The sequence below is a fragment of the Loxodonta africana genome, chromosome X (assembly GCF_030014295.1).
Source record: "Loxodonta africana isolate mLoxAfr1 chromosome X, mLoxAfr1.hap2, whole genome shotgun sequence".
Taxonomy (NCBI): Eukaryota; Metazoa; Chordata; class Mammalia; order Proboscidea; family Elephantidae; genus Loxodonta; species Loxodonta africana.
In genome coordinates, this window is record NC_087369.1 from 56,204,439 (window position 1) to 56,222,741 (window position 18,303).

The 18,303-nt window shown below is 41.0% G+C and overlaps 1 pseudogene; it reads right to left on the bottom strand.

Moving 5' to 3' along the window:
• Positions 1-537: 537 nt before the first annotated feature.
• LOC100658046 (protein SDA1 homolog) lies at positions 538-15,179 on the bottom strand (annotated as a pseudogene).
• Positions 15,180-18,303: the final 3,124 nt, after the last annotated feature.

An 18,303-nucleotide genomic window follows, 5' to 3' on the forward strand; every position in this document is an offset into this window, starting at 1 on the left:
AAGATTTCCTGGGTCAAAACTGGGCTAGTACTGATGGCTGCAGCTTTGGCTTTCTGCTCCTCCGCAGGCATGCTGTTCAGCTTCTTGGAGATTTCTTGCTGTTCTTTATCAGAATGGTGCAGGTCAACTCATTCACTATTGGCATCCTCCTCACTGAGACTGGTACTTTGCCACCCATTTTCATCATTCTCTTCCTCTTTTTCCACATCCAGAATTTCTGCTCCTGGAATGTAACCTTTACCATCTAATACTCCATATTCTTGCACTCTTGCTTCTATTGAGGCCTCTATAGGCTTACCTTGTAACATCTGAGGAGTCAGTGTTTGGAAGAGCTGAATCAGAACTCTAGTGAACATCATCACATTCTTATCTTTGCATGTTTTCTACTGGGCTAGGTCTTGGAGAAGTTATTCAGTCATGGCTAGAGGATATAGAGCTGTTATCTCTTTTATGGCATTGATTCCTACTGTCATGACTTTGTCAGGGTTCTTATTGGTAACAAAATTGTTGGCCACAGTCATGAGCAATGGCTGAATAAATTCCGGAGCTACCAGGTGATAAGATGCTTATCCAGAAAACAGGGATCTTTGTTACTTCTGTTTGGTGGGACTGCAGGAATCTTGGCACAAGAAGATAGAAGTCAAAGAGAAAAAGCTCATGAATTCCCACCAATCTGGAGACAAGGTTCATGAGCTACATCTTCCCTTCAAGCCTTTCCTTAGAGCTCTATAGCTGCCTTAGTAATTTTTCTGCAAAATCTTGGGGATCATGAATCAAGTGAATAGCTGAAAAATTAAACACTCTTGTTTTTTTGTTTTTCTTCTTTTGTTTCCTCAGGACATTCATAGCCTTTTCCAACTTTTTCTTGTGTTTGAAGCTTTTCTTTCCTGTGGCATACTGCACTAGCAAGTCCTTCGTCCTCAGATTTTGAGTTACTGTCCTGTTTCTCCTCATCTTTCCCTAGGAAGAATGTCATAGCAGCAACTAATATCATGATGACTGTGGTATAATGGATCACTTTTGTGTGGTCTTTCTAGCCATGGTCCTGTAACTTCCACTCAAGTGATTCGGCGGAACTGTGCAGATGTGGTAATTGTGGGCCACCAAAGGGACTGGACAGTTTAGCCATCCTGCTGGGCTTGAGGTGAGCCATCCCAGAGGCGGGAGAGAGAATCTCACTATCACCAAGCAAGAACAGCCAGGAGCCAGCACGTCCTTTGGACCCCGGATTCCTGTGCTGAGAAGCTCCTAAAACCAGGAGACAGAGAGAGACAGCGAGCTCAAGAAGCAGCAGCAGAGACCTGGCAGCAGAGAGACGGCATGGTGGGCTTCTTGGCCCACAGAGAGAGAAAGCTGAGTGCCTTTGGGCAGAGGCCTAGGGCCAGGCAGAGGTGTGCTTATGAGCATGGCTGGGAAGAGGCTGTCCTGATGGAAGAACTGTATCCTGAGCATTCCTGAGCCTAAATTGTAACCTGTTACTTCCCTAATAAACCCCATAATCCTAAGTATGGTCTGTGAGTTCTGTGTTGCCACTGCAATGAATTATCAAACCCAGCAGAGAAATAGAGAGTGCCATGGGAGGGACAGTTAGTGTCAGAATTGGTAAAGATGGAGGAGACAGAAGGCATGTTTGACCTCCGCCTCATGGGAGTCAGCCTTGCACTGTCGATCTTTGTTCTCCTTCACCCTTGTGAAGTTAAAGGAGGTAAGACACTGCCCCTACAGAGAAACATGCAGCTGTGATAACACTGACAGTTTTGAAATCATCTCAGATGTTTCTTCTGCAAAGTTCAGTCATCACATCCAAAGATATTTTTGCTGCAGTCGCATTACTGACTCTTAACATGGTGTATAAAGTTCTACGATACTATACTCCCTTTTTGTTCTTATGTTTTAAGTTTATATTCTTGATATCAGTCACAATATGAGTGTATAAAGTCTCCTGCAGAAGCTTATCGAGACAATACTGAAGTTCAAAGAAGAGCTCTAGCAATCTTGATGGACCGATGAGTTATTTCTTAGCAAGATCAAAGCTTTACAAAATCTTGTTCGAAGATCTGGATGCAAGACAGTGTGATTAGAGGAGAGAAATCTTTCAGCTCTTGAGAAAGTTACTTAGATGCTCTGGGTAACAGTGACCAATCTGTGCTTGTGAAACATCAGCTTCTTTGCTGGGTTTACTTGGTTGTAATTTGAAAATCTCCACATCAGATTTGTAGTGATTATACTGCTGTAGAAACTCCTCCATGTTGGCCAGTGGGTCCCGCTTGATCAGATCCTGTAATTGTGACAAGTTTCTGGGCAGTTTCTGCTGGACATGTTGGCTGCAGACTGGCTCTGCAACAAGCCGTTCTCAGAAAACTCACACCGTGGAAAGCCACCAACCTGTCTCGGCTGTGGCTTGGAATCTGAAATTTTGCTTTTGCTGGGGATTTCCCCCTTCCCTTAATATTTTGTTATGAAAATTTTCAAACATACAGAAAAGTTGAAAGACTTGTATAGTGAATACTCATATACCTATCACCTACATTCTATAATTAACATTTTGCTATATGTGCTTATATCTTCATCTATTCATCTGTCTATCCACCAATTAATCTTATCCTGATGCATTTCAAAGTAAGTTGCAGACATCAGTTCACTTTGCCCTTGCTAAAGTATTTTTAAGGTAAATCCCAGACATAGTATTTCACCTGCAAATATTTCAGTATGTATCTCTAATAAATGAATACTATTTGTTTTAACATCATTTTTTAAATTTGTTTTAACATCATTATCACATCTATTAAAATTAACAATAATTCCTTAATACCATTTCATACCAGTACATGTTTAATTTTTGTGTGTGAATACGGAATGATTGACCATGTAGTTACTGTCTTTTCTGAGTTTCTTGGACTCTGCAGAGTCCCTGGACCAGATCCCTTAGTTAAGACTGGGATTTTCCTTTGATTCCAGCAACTCTGGTCCAGTTCACATACCCCCAGGCTTGGGGCTCCCAGGAAGGGTGGCGTTGTCAGCAAGACAGACCAAGGACTAAAGTCTGGTGTGAACATGTCAGCTAACGGGAACTCTCCCCAGAGGTTCCTGGTTCCAGAGGAATATAGTGGCTCATGGGAGGTGAAGACAGCCTTAGGGACAGGAATTCATAGTGGCAGCAGATATCCTGGCCTGTCACCAGAGCCTCAGACTGGGAGCAAGTGGGTCACAGGAAGTGGCAGATTATAAACTTGCTGCCCCTGAGACAGATCGTGATCCTCCTGTTAAGAGGGAACAACACGTGGCTGATGTCACCCACATAGACAGAAATGAACAAGTTCCTGGTGATTTATCATTTGTTAATTCATTTATTGCTGCCTTCTTTGCTTTTCATTGAATTTCAGGATGCTTCTAAAGTTCCATATACCAAATGGCCAAAATAAATAGGTAAAGTTTAGGGTCAGGAAAAATAGAGGAACAGAATATTAACACCAGGACAAGTTTGAACTAAAAACTTGTCTCTAATCTACCTAGAAGACTTAGCAAAAAAAAAATCATTTACGTAATTTGCGTTGTCCTCAAGAAGAAATTAATTTTATATTTTATCAAAATTATACCTGCTTTTTTTTTTTAGTGAAAATTATCACATTTCTACAGGGCTTTTCCCTTATTGGGAAAAAAAAAAAGCATTTCTTTTACTCCTCCTCTCCTTTTCCAGCTCTTCAAAGGGGCAACTACTTTGAATTCTTTTAAGTATTCTTTTGTTATTACCTCCACATCTCTAAATTACATGTATATATTGCTATTTCTTACTTTTCCAGGCATTACCTTTTGACTTTCCACCATGAGAGTTACCAATTTAGCTCTTTCACACAGTTCTCCCCATTCCCAGCATTTACCCCCAACTTCCCAAGATTCTATCCTCTTAAAATATGTAATTTGTTTAGATCAATAGTCAGTATTTATTATTTTGACTATGTGAACTATTCACAGTTGAGCCATGTAGTAGTTTAAATAAATCAATGGCAAAAAGACAAATATTGCATGACCTCATTTACATAAAAAGACAATAACAGGCAAATGTATAGAGACCAAAGTTTCTTAGTGGTTACCAAGGGCCAGGGGGAGGAGAAAAGGGGAGTTATTGCTTATGAAGCACTGAGTTTCAGTTTCCGGTGGTGGAAAAATCACATTGATTAAAGGTAGGGTTGCACAGCGATTAATGTTATTGCTGTCAATAAGCTGCACACCCATAAAAAGTTGAAATGGCAAATGTTGTATGATAGATATAAAAAAAAATTTTTTTTATAGTTACCAAAAAAAAAAAAAAAAGAGCTGCTGAGGCTGCTTATGTAAAACCAAACGCCTCATGGGATTTGGTTCTTTGATTTAGAGACTTAGGGTCATGGTTTCATGGGACATCCCCGTTAACTGGCCTAATATCATCTTTTTTTTTTAAATAATTTTTAATGTGCTTTAAGTGAAAGTTTACAAATCAAGTCAGTCTCTCACACAAAAACCCATATACACCTTGCTACACACTCCCAGTTACTCTTCCCCGAATGAGACAGTCTGCGCTCTCCCTCCACTCTCTCTTTTCATGTCCTTTTTGCCAGCTTCTAACCCCCTCCACCCTCTCATCTCCCCTCCAGGCAGGAGATGCCAACATAGTCTCAAGTGTCCACCTGATCCAAGAAGCTCACTCCTCACCAGCAGCCCTCTCCAACCCATTGTCCAGTCCAATCCATGTCTGAAGAGTTGGCTTTGGGAATGGTTCCTGTTCTGGGCCAACAGAAGGTCTGGGGGCCGTGACCACCGGGGTCCTTCTAGTCTCAGTCAGACCATTAAGTCTGGTCTTATGAGAATTTGGGGTCTGCATCCCACTGCTCTCCTGCTCCCTCAAGGGTTCTCTGTTGTGTTCCCTGTCAGGGCAGTCATCAGTTGTAGCTGTGCACCATCTAGTTCTTCTGGTCTCAGGATGATATAGTTGCTGGTTCATGTGGCCCTTTCTATCTCTTGGGCTCGTAATCACCTTGTGTCCTTGGTGTTCTTCATTCTCCTTTGATCCAGGTGGGTTGAGATCAATTGATGCATCTTACATGGCTGCTTGCTAGCCTTTAACCCCAGACGCCACTCTTCAAAGTGGGATGCAGAATGTTTTCTTAATAGATTTTATTATGCCAGTTGACTTAGATGTCCCCTGAAACCGTGGTCCCCAGACCCCTGCCCCTGCTACGCTGGCCTTCGAAGCATTCAGTTTATCCAGGAAACTTCTTTGCTTTTGGTTTAGTCCAATTATGCTGACCACCCCTGCATTGTGTGCTGTCTTCACCTTCACCTAAAGTAGTTCTTATCTACTATCTAATTACTGAATACCCCTTTCCCACCCTCCCTCCCTCCCCCCTCTCGTAACCACAAAAGAATGTGTTCTTCTCAGTTTAAACTATTTCTCAAGTTCTTATAATAGTGGTCTTATACAATATTTGTTCTTTTGCAACTAATTTTACTCAGCATAATGCCTTCCAGGTTCCTCCATGTTATAAAATGTTTCACAAATTCCTCACTGTTCTTTATCGATGCGTAGTATTCCATCATGTGAATATACCATAACTTATTTATCCATTCATCCATTGATGGGCACCTTGGTTGTTTCCATGTTTTTGCTATTGTAAACAGTGCTGCAATAAACATTGGTGTGCATATACGTGTTCGTGTAAAGGCTCTTATTTCTCTAGGATATATTCCAAGGAGTGGGATTGCTGGATCATATGGTAGTTCTATTTCTAGCTTTTTTTAAAAATAATTTTTATTGAGCTTTAAGTGAAAGTTTACAGATCAAGTCAGTCTCTTACATATAAACTTATATACACCTTACTACGTACTCACATTTACTCTCCCCCTAATGAGTCAGCCCGCTTCCTCCTTCCAGTCTCTCCTTTCGTGACCATTTTGCCAGTTTCTAACCCTCTCTACCCTCCCATCTCCCCTCCAAACAGGAGATGCCAACACAGTCTCAAGTGTCCACCTGATACAAGTAGCTCACTTTTCATCAGCATCTCTCTCCAACCCATTGTCCAGACCATCCTAGGTCTGATGAGTTAGTTGTCTTTGGGAATGGTTCCTATCCTGGGCCAACAGAAGGTTTGGGGACCATGACCTCCGGGATTCTTCTAGTCTCAGTCAGACCATTAAGTCTGGTCTTTTTATGAGAATCTGGGGTCTGCATCCCACTGTTCTCCTGCTCCCTCAGGGGTTCTCTGCTGTGCTCCCTGTCAGAGCAGTCATCGGTTGTAGCCGGACACCATCTAGTTCTTCTGGTCTCAGGATGATGTAAGTCTCTAGTTCATGTGGCCCTTTCTGTTTCTTGGGCTCATAATTATCTTGTGACCTTGGTGTTCTTCATTCTCCTTTGCTCCAGGTGGGTTGAGATCAATTGATGCATCTTAGATGGCCGCTTGTTAGCATTTAAGACCCCGGACGCCACACTTCAAAGTGGGATGCAGAATGTTTTCTTAATAGAATTTATTTTACCAATTGACTTAGATGTCCCCTGAAGCCATAGCCCCCAAACCCCTGTCCTTGCTCCGCTGAACTTCGAAGCATTCAGTTTATCCAGGAAACTTCTTTGCTTTTGGTCCAGTCCAGTTGAGCTGACCTTCCCTGTATTGAGTATTGTCCTTCCTTTCACCTAAAGTAGTTCTTATCTACTATCTAATCAGTAAATAACCCTCTCCCACACTCCCTCCCTCCCCCCTCTCGTAACCACAAAAGAATGTGTTCTTCTCAGTTTAAACTATTTCTCAAGATCTTATAATAGTGGTCTTATACAATATTTGTCCTTTTGCAACTAATTTCATTCAGCATAATGCCTTCCAGTTTCCTCCATGTTATGAAATGTTTCACAGATTCATCACTGTTCTTTACCGATGCATAGTATTCCATTGTGTGAATATACCATAATTTATTTATCCATTCATCCATTGATGGACACCTTGGTTGCTTCCAGCTTTTTGCTATTGTAAGCAGTGCTGCAATAAACATGGGTGTGCATATATCTGTTCCTGTAAAGGCTCTTATTTCTCTAGGATATATTCCGAGGAGTGGGATTTCTGGGTTGTATGGTAGTTCTATTTCTAACTTTTTAAGGAAACGCCAGACAGATTTCCAAAGTGGTTGTACCATTTTACATTCCCACCAGCAGTGTAGAAATGTTCCAATCTCTCCACAGCCTCTCCAACATTTATTATTTTGCGTTTTTTAGATTAATGCCAGCCTTTGTTGGAGTGAGATGAGATCTCGTTGTAGTTTTGATCTGCATTTCTCTAATGGCTAATGATTGTGAACATTTCCTCATATATCTGTTAGCTACCCGAGTGTCTTCTTTAGTGAAGTGTCTATTCATATCTTTTGCCCATTTTTTAATTGGGTTATTTGTCTTTTTGCAGTTGAGTTTTTGCAGTATCGTGTAGATTTAGAGATCAGGCTCTGATCAGAAATGTCATAGGTAAAAACTTTTCCCAAGTCTGTAGGTAGTCTTTTTACTCCTTTGGTAAAATCTTTGGATGAGCATAAGTGTTTGATTTTTAGGAGCTCCCAGTTATCTAGTTTTTCTTCTACGTTCTTTATACTGTTTTGTATACTGTTTATACCATGTATTAGGGCTCCTAACGTTGTCCCTATTTTTTCTCCCATGATCTTTATCGTTTTAGATTTTATATTTAGGTCTTTGATCCATTTTGAGTTCGTTTTTGTGCATGGAGTGAGGTATGGGTCTTGTTTCATTTTTTTGCAGATGGATATCCAGGTATGCCAGCACCATTTGTTAAAAAGACTGTCTTTTCCCCCATTTAACTGTTTTGGGGCCTTTGTCAAATATCAACTGCTCATATGTGGACTGATTTATGTCTGGATTCTCTATTCTGTTCCATTGGTCCATGTACCTGTTGTTGTACCAGTACCAGGCTGTTTTGACTACTGTGGCAGTATAATAAAAAATATAGGTTCTAAAATCAGATAAAGTAAGGCCTCCCACTTTGTTCTTCTTTTTCAGTAATGCCTTATTTATCCGGGGCCTCTTTCCCTTCCATATGAAATTGGTCATTTGTTTCTCCATCTCATTAAAGAATGTCCTTGGGATTTGGATCAGAATTGCATTAAATGTATAGATCGCTTTGGGTAGATTAGACATTTTTATGTTAAGTCTTCCTATCCACGAGCAAGGTATGTTCTTCCACTTGTGTCTCTTTTGGTTTCTTGCAGAAATGTACAGTAGTTTTCTTTGTATAAGTCTTTTACATCTCTGGTAAGATTTATTCCTAAGTATTTTATCTTCTTAGGGGCTACTGTAAATGGCATTGATTTGGTGATTTCCTCTTCGATGTTCTTTTGTTGGCGTAGAGGAATCCAACTGATTTTTGTATGTTTATCATATATCCCAATATTCTGCTGAACTCTTCTATTAGGTTCAGTAGTTTTCTGGAGGATTCCTTAGGGATTTCTGTGTATAAGATCATGTCATCTGCAAATAAAGATACTCTGACTTCTTCCTTGCCAATCTGGATGCCCTTTATTTCTTTATCTAGTCTAATTGCTCTGGCTAGGACTTCCAGCACAATGTTGAATAAGAGTGGTGATAAAGGGCATTCTTTGGTTCCTGATCTCAGTGGGAATGTTTTCAGGCTCTCTCCATTTAGGGTGATGTTGGCTGTTGGCTTTGTATAAATGCCCTTTATTATGTTGAGAAATTTTCCTTCTATTCCTATTTCGCTGAGAGTTTTTATCATGAATGAGTGTTGAACTTTGTCAAATGCCTTTTCTGCATCAATTGATAAAATCATGTGATTCTTGCCTTTTGTTTTATTTATGTGGTGGATTACATTAATTGTTTTTCTAGTGTTGAACCATCCCTGCATACCTGGTATGAATCCCCCTTGGTCATGCTGAATTATTTTTTCGATGTAGTGTTGAATTCTATTGGCTAGAATTTTGTTGAGGATTTTTGCATCTACATTCATGAGGGATATAGGTCTATAGTTTTCTTTTCTTGTGGTGTCTTTACCTGGTTTTGGTATCAGGGATATGGTGGCTTCATAGAATGAGTTTGGTAGTATTCCATCCTTTTCTATGCTCTGAAATACCTTTAGTAGTAGTGGTGTTAACTCTTCTCTGAAAGTTTGGTAGAACTGTGCAGTGAAGCCGTCCGGACCAGGGCTTTTTTTGTTGTTGTTGTTGGGAGTTTTTTGATTACTTTTTCAATCTCTTCTTTTGTTATGGGTCTATTTAGTTGTTCTACCTCTGTTTGTGTTAGTTTAGGTAGGTAGTGTGTTTCTAGGAATTCATCCATTTCTGCTAGGTTTTCAAATTTGTTTGAGTATACTTTTTCATAGTAATCTGATATGATTCTTTTAATTTCAGTTGGGTCTGTTGTAATATCGCCCATCTCATTTCCTATTCGGGTTATTTGCTTCCTCTCCTGTTTTTCTTTTGTCAGTTTGGCCAATGGTTTATCAATTTTGTTGAGTTTTTCAAAGAACCAGCTTTTGGTCTTGTTCATTCTTTCAATTGTTTTTCTGTTTTCTATTTCATTTAGTTCAGCTCTAATTTTTATTATTTGTTTTCTTCTGGTGCCTGAGGGTTCCTTTTGTTGCTCTCTTTCTATTTGTTCAAGTTGTAGGGATAGTTCTTTGATTTTGGCCCTTTCTTCTTTTTGGATGTGTGAGTTTATTGATATAAACTGGCCTCTGAGCACTGCTTTTGCTGTGTCCCAAAGGTTCTGATAGGAAGTGTTTTCATTCTCATTGGATTCTCTGAATTTCTTTATTCCATCCTTAATGTCTTCTGTAATCCAGTCTTTTTTCAGGAGGGTATTGTTCAGTTTCCAAGTGTTTGATTTCTTTTCCCTGCTTTTCCTGTTATTGATTTCCACTTTTATGGCCTTATGGTCAGAGAAGATGCTTTGTAATATTTCAATGTTTTGGATTCTGCTAAGGCTTGCTTTATGACCCAATATGTGGTCTATTCTAGAGAATGTTCCATGTGCACTAGAAAAAAAAGTATAGTTGGTTGCTGTTGGGTGGAGTGTTCTGTATATGTCTACAAGGTCAAGTTGTTTGATTGTGGCATTTAGATCTTCCATGTCTTTATTGAGCTTCTTTCTGGATGTCCTGCCCTTCACCAAAAGCGGTGTGTTGAAGTCTCCTACTATTATTGTGGAGCTCTCTATCTCACTTTTCAATGCTGATAGTTTGTTTTATGTATGTTGCAGCCCTGTCATTGGGTGCATAAATATTTAATATGGTTATATCTTCTTGGTGTATTGTAGTCCGAGCTTATTCTTACTGGCTATCCTTTGTAGGTGACTTTTCCTTTATCCCTCGCTGCTCTTATAATTGTCTCTTTATCTTTGATTCTGGCAAGCTTGATTATAATATGTCTTGGTGACTTTCTTTCAACATCTACCTTATGTGGAATTCGATGAGCATCTTGGATAGATATCTTCTCATCTTTCACAATATCAGGGAAGTTTTCTGCCAACAAATCCTCAACAATTTTCTCTGTATTTTCTGTTACCCCTCCCTGTTCTGGTACTCCAATCACTTGTAGGTTATTTCTCTTGATAGAGTCCCACATGATTCTTAAGATTTCTTCATTTTTTTAAATTCTTTTATCTGATTTTTCTTCAAATATATTAGTGCCAAGTGATTTATCTTCGAGTTCAGAAATTCTAGCTTGTACTTGCTCAATTCTGCTCCTCTGACTTTCTATTGAGTTATCTAATTCTGTAATTTTATTGTTAATCTTCTGAATTTCTGATTGCTATCTGTCTATGGATTTTTCCGGGTCATTAAACTTTTCATCATGTTCCTGAATAATCTTTCTGATTTCTTCAGTTGCTTTATCTGTGTGTTCCTTGGCTTGTTCTGCGTATTGCCTCATTTCCTTCCTGATGTCTTGAAGGGTTCTGTATATTAAACTTTTGTATTCTGCATCTGGTAATTCCAGGAATGCACTTAGATCTAAAAGATCCCTGGATTCTTTGTTTTGAGAGCCTGTTGAGGTGATCATGGCCTGTTGCTTTATGTGACTTGATATTGACTGTTGTCTCCGAGCCATCTATAAGTTATTGTATTAGTTTATGCTTGCTTACTGGGTCGTAGCTGCTTGCTTTGTTTTGTTTTGCTATACCCCTATGGGTTGCTTGAGTGAGCTAGTTTGATTATTTTTGCCTTTGGAGCTGTGGTGTCCTGTCCCCAGCTGGCTAGAGCTGTCATCAGGTATATCAGTCTAGGAGTCCATTCAGTTTTCTTGTATGAATTCAGCTCAGGTTTCCAGGTAGCTAATATCAAGTATGTGGTACAGGCTCTGTGCTACAGGCTTAGAGGGGCAGGGGTGATTGGTGTATATACCTGTATCTGATTGCAGCAGGGGGTCATGCTCTGAACAAGGCAGGGAGCTGAGAACCGACCCCTACGTGTCTCTGAGGAAAACGCGTCTCTGTTCCCTAGAGCATTTTGGTGGGTGGGCCCTGCACAGGGACCATGGGCACCCAAAGTTTTTGTTGTAAGGACTGGGAGGTACCAGTTATCTTTGGATCCCTGTCGCGGGTGGCTGGGTGACCCGAGTGAAGCTACCAGTCCTTAGGTCCCTGTTGTGGGTAGGTGAGGACGTTGTTTAATAGGTAAAACAATGTCAGACGTCAAACACCCACCTCTCCACCGCATAGCTGAAATGGTTGGAGTTTGCCAACAAGGGTCTATTCTCTCGAAGTAGACCCACACAGGTTCATGCAGAAGGGAAAGGTGCTCAAGGTCCACGGACGGTTTATGCCTGGACAGGAGCCGCCTCTGTCCTGAGCTCCCCCAGTTAATGGAGCTAGCAAATTATCTTTTCCCTCCAGTTGCAATTTTTTTCCTTCCCCAAGGGTGGGAGGATGGCTCTAGGTGCTCACCAGGGTCTATCTCAGGCCTAGGGATTCAGCCGCTGAAGCTGGCATGGGGGTGGGGGGGCACGGTAAAGTATACGCAAATACTTAGCTTTTGCCGAGAGCACCCTTCTCCTCAGGTTCCGGAGATGTGAGTGGGCTGTGTGGCTGGCTGCTTCTCCCTGAGGAAACTGTGGCCCAATGCTAGGACCAGCCGGCTGCCTCCGCCACTCCAGGAATGGTGCCTGGGGGCTCCCCGCGATTCAGGTCCGGTAACTCCTCTCCACTTCTGAATGGTCTCTTCCTCCCCCTTCCCCTCAGTTCGTTGTCTAAGCTTGCCTTTGATGCTCAGGGCTCCCAGCTTGTCACAAATATACTCGTTTCACTTGTTTTTTTGCGTCTCTGTTGTAAAGAGGGCTTGATGGAAGCGTCTGTCTATTCCGCCATCTTGGCTCCACCTCCTAATATCATCTTTAGTGCTTCTGTTCTACCTCCTGTTGTTGTTGTTGTTCGGTGCTGTCGGTTGGTTCCGACTCATAGCGACCCTATGCACAACAGAACGAAACACTCCCCAGTCCTGAGCCATCCTCACAATCGTTGTTATGCTTGAGCTCATTGTTGCAGCCACTGTGTCAATCCACCTCGTTGAGGGTCTTCTTCTTTTCCGCTGACCCTGTACTCTGCCAAGCATGATGTCCTTCTCCAGGGACTGATCCCTCCTGACAACATGTCCAAAGTATGTAAGACGCAGTCTCAGCATCCTTGCTTCTAAGGAGCATTCTGGTTGTACTTCTTCCAAGACAGATTTGTTTGTTCTTTTGGCAGTCCACGTATATTCAATATTCTTCACCAACACCACAATCCAAAGGCATCAATTCTTCTTTGGTCTTTCTTATTCATTGTCCAGCTTTTGCCTCCTAGCTCATTGAATAGTGCCTGGGATCTTAAAAGCTTGCAAGCAGCCATCCAAGTTACAACAACTGGTCTCTATTTGCCTGGAGCAACAGAGGAAGAATGAAAGCAAGGAATAGGAGGGGGAAATGGTATGGATAGCTAATTGCCTCCATGAACCACCATCTCCTTTGCCATGAGACCAGAAGAACTGATTGGTGCCCAGCCTCCCTTACTGAACTTTTGATCAGAAATTCTAAAGAAGAATCCTGATCAGAAGGGGAAACTTGTAGAACAGAATTTCAAATTCTCATGGAATTCAGATTTTCTGGAGCCATTTAGGCTGGACAAAAACCTGAAACTATAGCCCTGAGATGATCTTTAAACTTTAAACCAAAAAAAATCCCCTGAAGTCTTCTTTAAAGCAAAAAATAAAAAATAGTTTAGCTTAATTAGTAAAGAATGGCTGCCTTGAGCATTGTTCTCTTTTAAAGAACTATCTTTATGGGATCAAATTGACAACAGCAATTTGAAAGGTTAGATGGAAAGCTTAGGGGGCAGTGAATTTATGTTAACGGAAGAGGAACAATTCAGAAAACGAGGGTGAGAATGGTTGCACAACTTGAAGAACATAATCAATGTCAATGAATCGTGCATGTAGATATTGTTGAATTGGTGTATGTTCTGCTGTGTATATTTTCAACAACAACAAAAATAAATTATTTTTTAAATGTGATCTATACGTACAATGCAATATTAAAAAAAAAAAACCCGCTGCCATCGAGAATGCAATATTACGCAGCTGTAAAGAGAAATGAAGCTCTGATGCGTGCCACAACATGGATGAACCTTGAAACATTATGCTGAGAGAAATAAGTCAGTCACAAAAGGACAAACACTGTATGATCTCACTTATTATGAAATAAGCAAATATATAGAAACCAAAGATTATTAATAGTTACCAGCGTGGGAGTGAGAGGGAAGTGGGGAGTTTTTGTTTGGGGGACATTAGAATCCCTGGGTCGTGCAAATGGTTAGGAGCTTGACCACTAACCAAAAGGCTGGCAGTTCAAACCCACTCAGAGTCACCTCAGAAGACAGGCCTGGCGATCTGCTTCCTAAAGGTCACAGCCTTGAAAACCCTATCGAGCAGTTCTACTCTGCACACATGGGGTCACCATGAGTCAGAATCTACTTGACAGTAACTAACAATAAGTTTATGTTAATGGTGGTGAAATATTTTGGAAAAGGATAGCGGTAGTGGTGGCACAACATGAAAAATGTAATCAATGTCACTGAATTGTAAATGTGGAAGTTATACTGGCAAATGTTTTGATATGTATATTTTAACCACAATAAATAATAAAAACAAAAAAAAGAATAAGTTGTCTGAAATTCACCTTGGAAAGATCTTATGCCTTTTAGGTATCTAAGAATAAATATTCAACTGCAATTTTTTTTTGTATTTAGTCTACTGTTTGTTTCCAGAGTAGTTTGACATTTACTCTGACACCCAGATTGTCAGTCAGCCTTCTTCTAGGAAAGAAGACTAAAGGAAACAAACGAGAAGATTGTACACTGATCATATGAGTGAAGATTAAAAAAAAAAATTTTTTTTAACTATGTTTTAGCCTAGTATTGCTATTTTTTTATCCCTATTCAGAAACAGTTGGCAATACACATGGTTTGCCATAAAAAATGCTCATAGCATTTAGTATGTTAACCCCACATCTCAGAATTTTTCTTAAAAAAATTACTCAATAACACTAAAAACTATAGGTATAAAACAAGGGAAATATTATTTGAAACATATCCTAAAATATGAAAAAAGCTAAATATAATTTGATTAAGTAAATTATGTTATAGCAACATGCTCTGACACTTTCAGCTGAAAGGAACAATATACTTATTTCTTCAAAATTCAACAAATGTTTTTTGAGCATCTATCTACCAATTAATTATGGTGTTGACTGTAGAGGAGTAAAAACAACCAACGTTGCTACCCTCCAGGGCTTACATCATCATAGCCAAATGAGGTTAAAGTTGAGTTTTAGGTATCTGCAAATGCAACAAAATACCTAAAAAATGTCAAAGAGACTGAAGCTGAGAAGAAAGGTCTGCCCTGATAATATAAATTTTGTGTTGGCTGGTATGGAGAGATTGATGACATCACTTCCTTTTCATGCTGAAGTTCCCAACTATCCAGCCAAAGTTGGTCTGAACACAAGAGGCCATGATCTTGTGGTTCTCCTATGAATTGTCCCAGCCAAAAGCCTCTACTCATGCCAGCTGCTCCCACATGCCAGGACTCACGAACTTCCTCAAAGGTCAAGGCCATGAGCTTGGCACTCTCCAGAGCATCCTGGGACAATGCATGCTGTTGACACATGGCACACTTGTTTTTTAATTTTTATTGTGCTTTAAGTGAAAGTTTACAAATCAAGTCAGTCTCTCATACAAAAATTTATATACACTCCTAGTTGCTCTCCTCCCAATGAGACAGCACACTTCCTCCCTCCACTCTCTATTTTCCTGTCCATTCGGCCAGCCTCTGACCCCCTCTGCCCTCCCATCTCTCCTCCAGACAGGACCTGCCCACATAGTCTCAGGTGTCCACTTGATCTAGGAAGCCCATCCCTCACCAGCATCATTTTCTATCCCATAGTCCAGTCCAATCCCTCTCTGAAGAGTTGGCTTTGGGAATGGTTCCTGTCTTGGGCTAACAGAAGGTCTGGGAACCATGACCTCTGGGGTCCTTCTAGTCTCAGTCAGAACATTAAGTCTGGTCTTTTTACCAGAATTTGAGGGCTGCATCCCACTGCTCTCCTGCTCCCCCAGGGGTTCTCTGTTGTGTTCCCTGTCAGGGCAGTCATCGACTGTAGCCGGGCACCATCTAGTTCTTCTGGTCTCAGGCTGATGTAGTCTCTGATTTATGTGGCCCTTTCTGCCTCTTGGGCTCATAATTACCTTGTATCTTTGGTGTTCAACACATGGCACACTTTTAAAACATGCACATAAATTACTAGAGTGAAAAATGTAGAACCTGAAAAAGCAGTTACATCATGACAACACAATAGACCAAAGTATGTAGTAGAATGAATATGAGAAGGAAATATGAACAGTAAAATTACATTCAGAATATTTCCATTAATCAGGGAGAAAACGGCACCCTCAAACTGGACAATTTGAGGAGACAATGAAAATGACAAATGTGTGGTGAGAGACTGAATATACAAATGGACAGCGGTCAGACCATATACAAAAATAGAACTCTGACCCACAGTCTGTAGCATCTAGCCCAGGAAGTCAAACCACTACCTGCAGCAACCAACGCAGGAATCCAAGCAACAACCCCTGTAGCAGTGGGCCCCAAATGGCCAGGACTTGATTATTAACTGACAGCTTTCTTTTCAATTCCTGACCAACCAGAGAAAGACAAATATGCTCCCTAACCAATCACATCAGATATCATTCCCCCACTTCTAGTTAGCCTGCCTCCCCAGTTTCCCGATGCCAGCAGCCTCCAATCAGGGTATACCTGAGTCTTCCTTTTTCCAGAAAGCTTTCTGGCTCCCATGCCTGCTTTTGAGTCCCTGCCAAACACAAATGATAGTATCTGACTCCCTTGCTCTAGCAAGCTCAGAATAAATAGCCCTTGCTTGTTCTCTTTGTTTCCACAGTGGGCAGGGGTAGGAATGCAGTACCCTGGGTCTGAACATCCCTGGGACACTTAAGGACCAGCCCATTGTTTGTAGGGTGCAGGGATGAGAGGAGGAGAACACATACCACCAAGGGCCGCCTGCCAGGAACTGGAAACGTGAGTGCGTGAAGCATAGGGCCTTGACCTCCTCATCAGCTAAACCCCACAGGCCGCCAGACACAGCAAGTGCTGGTGAGGATCTCAGGTGCTACCTCCTCCACAACCAGACCAAACCAGCCCCGCCCCTACCCCAGTGGTTCCTGCAGGCATTTCCCAGCTTTGCACCCTCTTCCCACCAGCATCTTCCCTCAGGCTAAACCCTCAGTTTGGAGCATCCCCTGTCTCTTGGTTTAACAGAACTCCAAAGCCTGATTAGGTCAGCCAAGCAGACCTTGACGTGTAGGAGGGACAGGCAAGAGGGCAGTTTCCAGAACCCTACTATAGTTTAGTTCTGGTTTTGTAAACACATGCGTACACACACACACACACACACACACAATATTTCTACAGCTCCAACTCTATATGTACTTCTTGGTCTATTTTCTCTGTTGTTGGTCTGGGTATATGTAGAAAGAAAAGTCAGGAGAGCCATACACAAAGGTTAATTAGGTAACATTGGGATAATGGGAATATAGGTGCCATGCTTTATGCTGTTCCGTTTACTCTGCATATTTGTAATTAACTGGCATTGGTTTATGATGAAAAAAGTTGTATGGCCATTCACATTTTGGGTAAAAAAAAGTATCCAAAAGGCTTGCAAATAAAAACTGCTTATACATAATTGCTCCATTTAATTTCTGGGAGTAGTTTGCTCGTCAAATGTTCTGCAATTACTTGTCTTCAGTTTTCACATTAATACATCTTTGTGTTGAATGGATTCCAAATCGTATGCAACCAATTTCTCTGCCCGTGTAGCTCCTGATGAGAACTGAAGCTGGGGCTATCATGGGAGTTAAAACCCTGGATTCTGGGTCAAGGTAACAGAGGTTTACATACCACCTCTATTGATGACCTTGGAAAAGCTACTTAGCCTCTATTTCTTCACCACCCAAACAGAAATAATAATACCTATCTTACAGAGTTGTCATAAGGTGTTATGGATTGAATTGTGCCCCCCCCCCCAATTATGTGTTTTAAACCTCTAAACTGTGGCTATAATTCCATTTGGGAATGAGTTTTATTTGTTATGTTAATCTGTCAGTATTAGTGTAGGGGGTGTCTTAAATCAATCTCTTTTGAGATATAAAAAAACAGAGTAAGCAAGCAAGCAAGCAAGCACAGATGCGGGAAGACAGATGCCACACCACATGAGATCTCCAAGGAACCAAGAAACAGATGCCTCCACCCAACAGAAAGAAAGACTTCCTCTAGAGCCAATGCCCTGAATTCGGACTTCTAGCTTCCTAAACTGTGAGAAAATAAATTTCTGTTTGTTAAAGCCACTCGCTTGTGGTATTTCTGTTATAGCCAGAACCCAGTGCCGTCTGTTATAGCAGCACTAGATAATCTAATTGGAAACCCTGGTGGCATAGTGGCTGCTAATCAAAAGGTCGGCAGTTCCAATCCACCAGGCATTCCTTGGAAACCTTATGGAGTGGTTCTACTCTGTCCTACAGAGTCACTATGAGTTGGAATTGACTCCACGGCAACAGATTTGGTTGTTTTTTTTTTTTTTTGGTTTAGATAACTAAAACATAACTTTTGCATATGATACTAATAGTAGCAGGTGAACTTTCCTTGAAGGCCTCCCATGAGTCAGGCAATGGTCTAAGGACTTGACAAGAATTACCTTCTTTAATCCTCACAATAACCT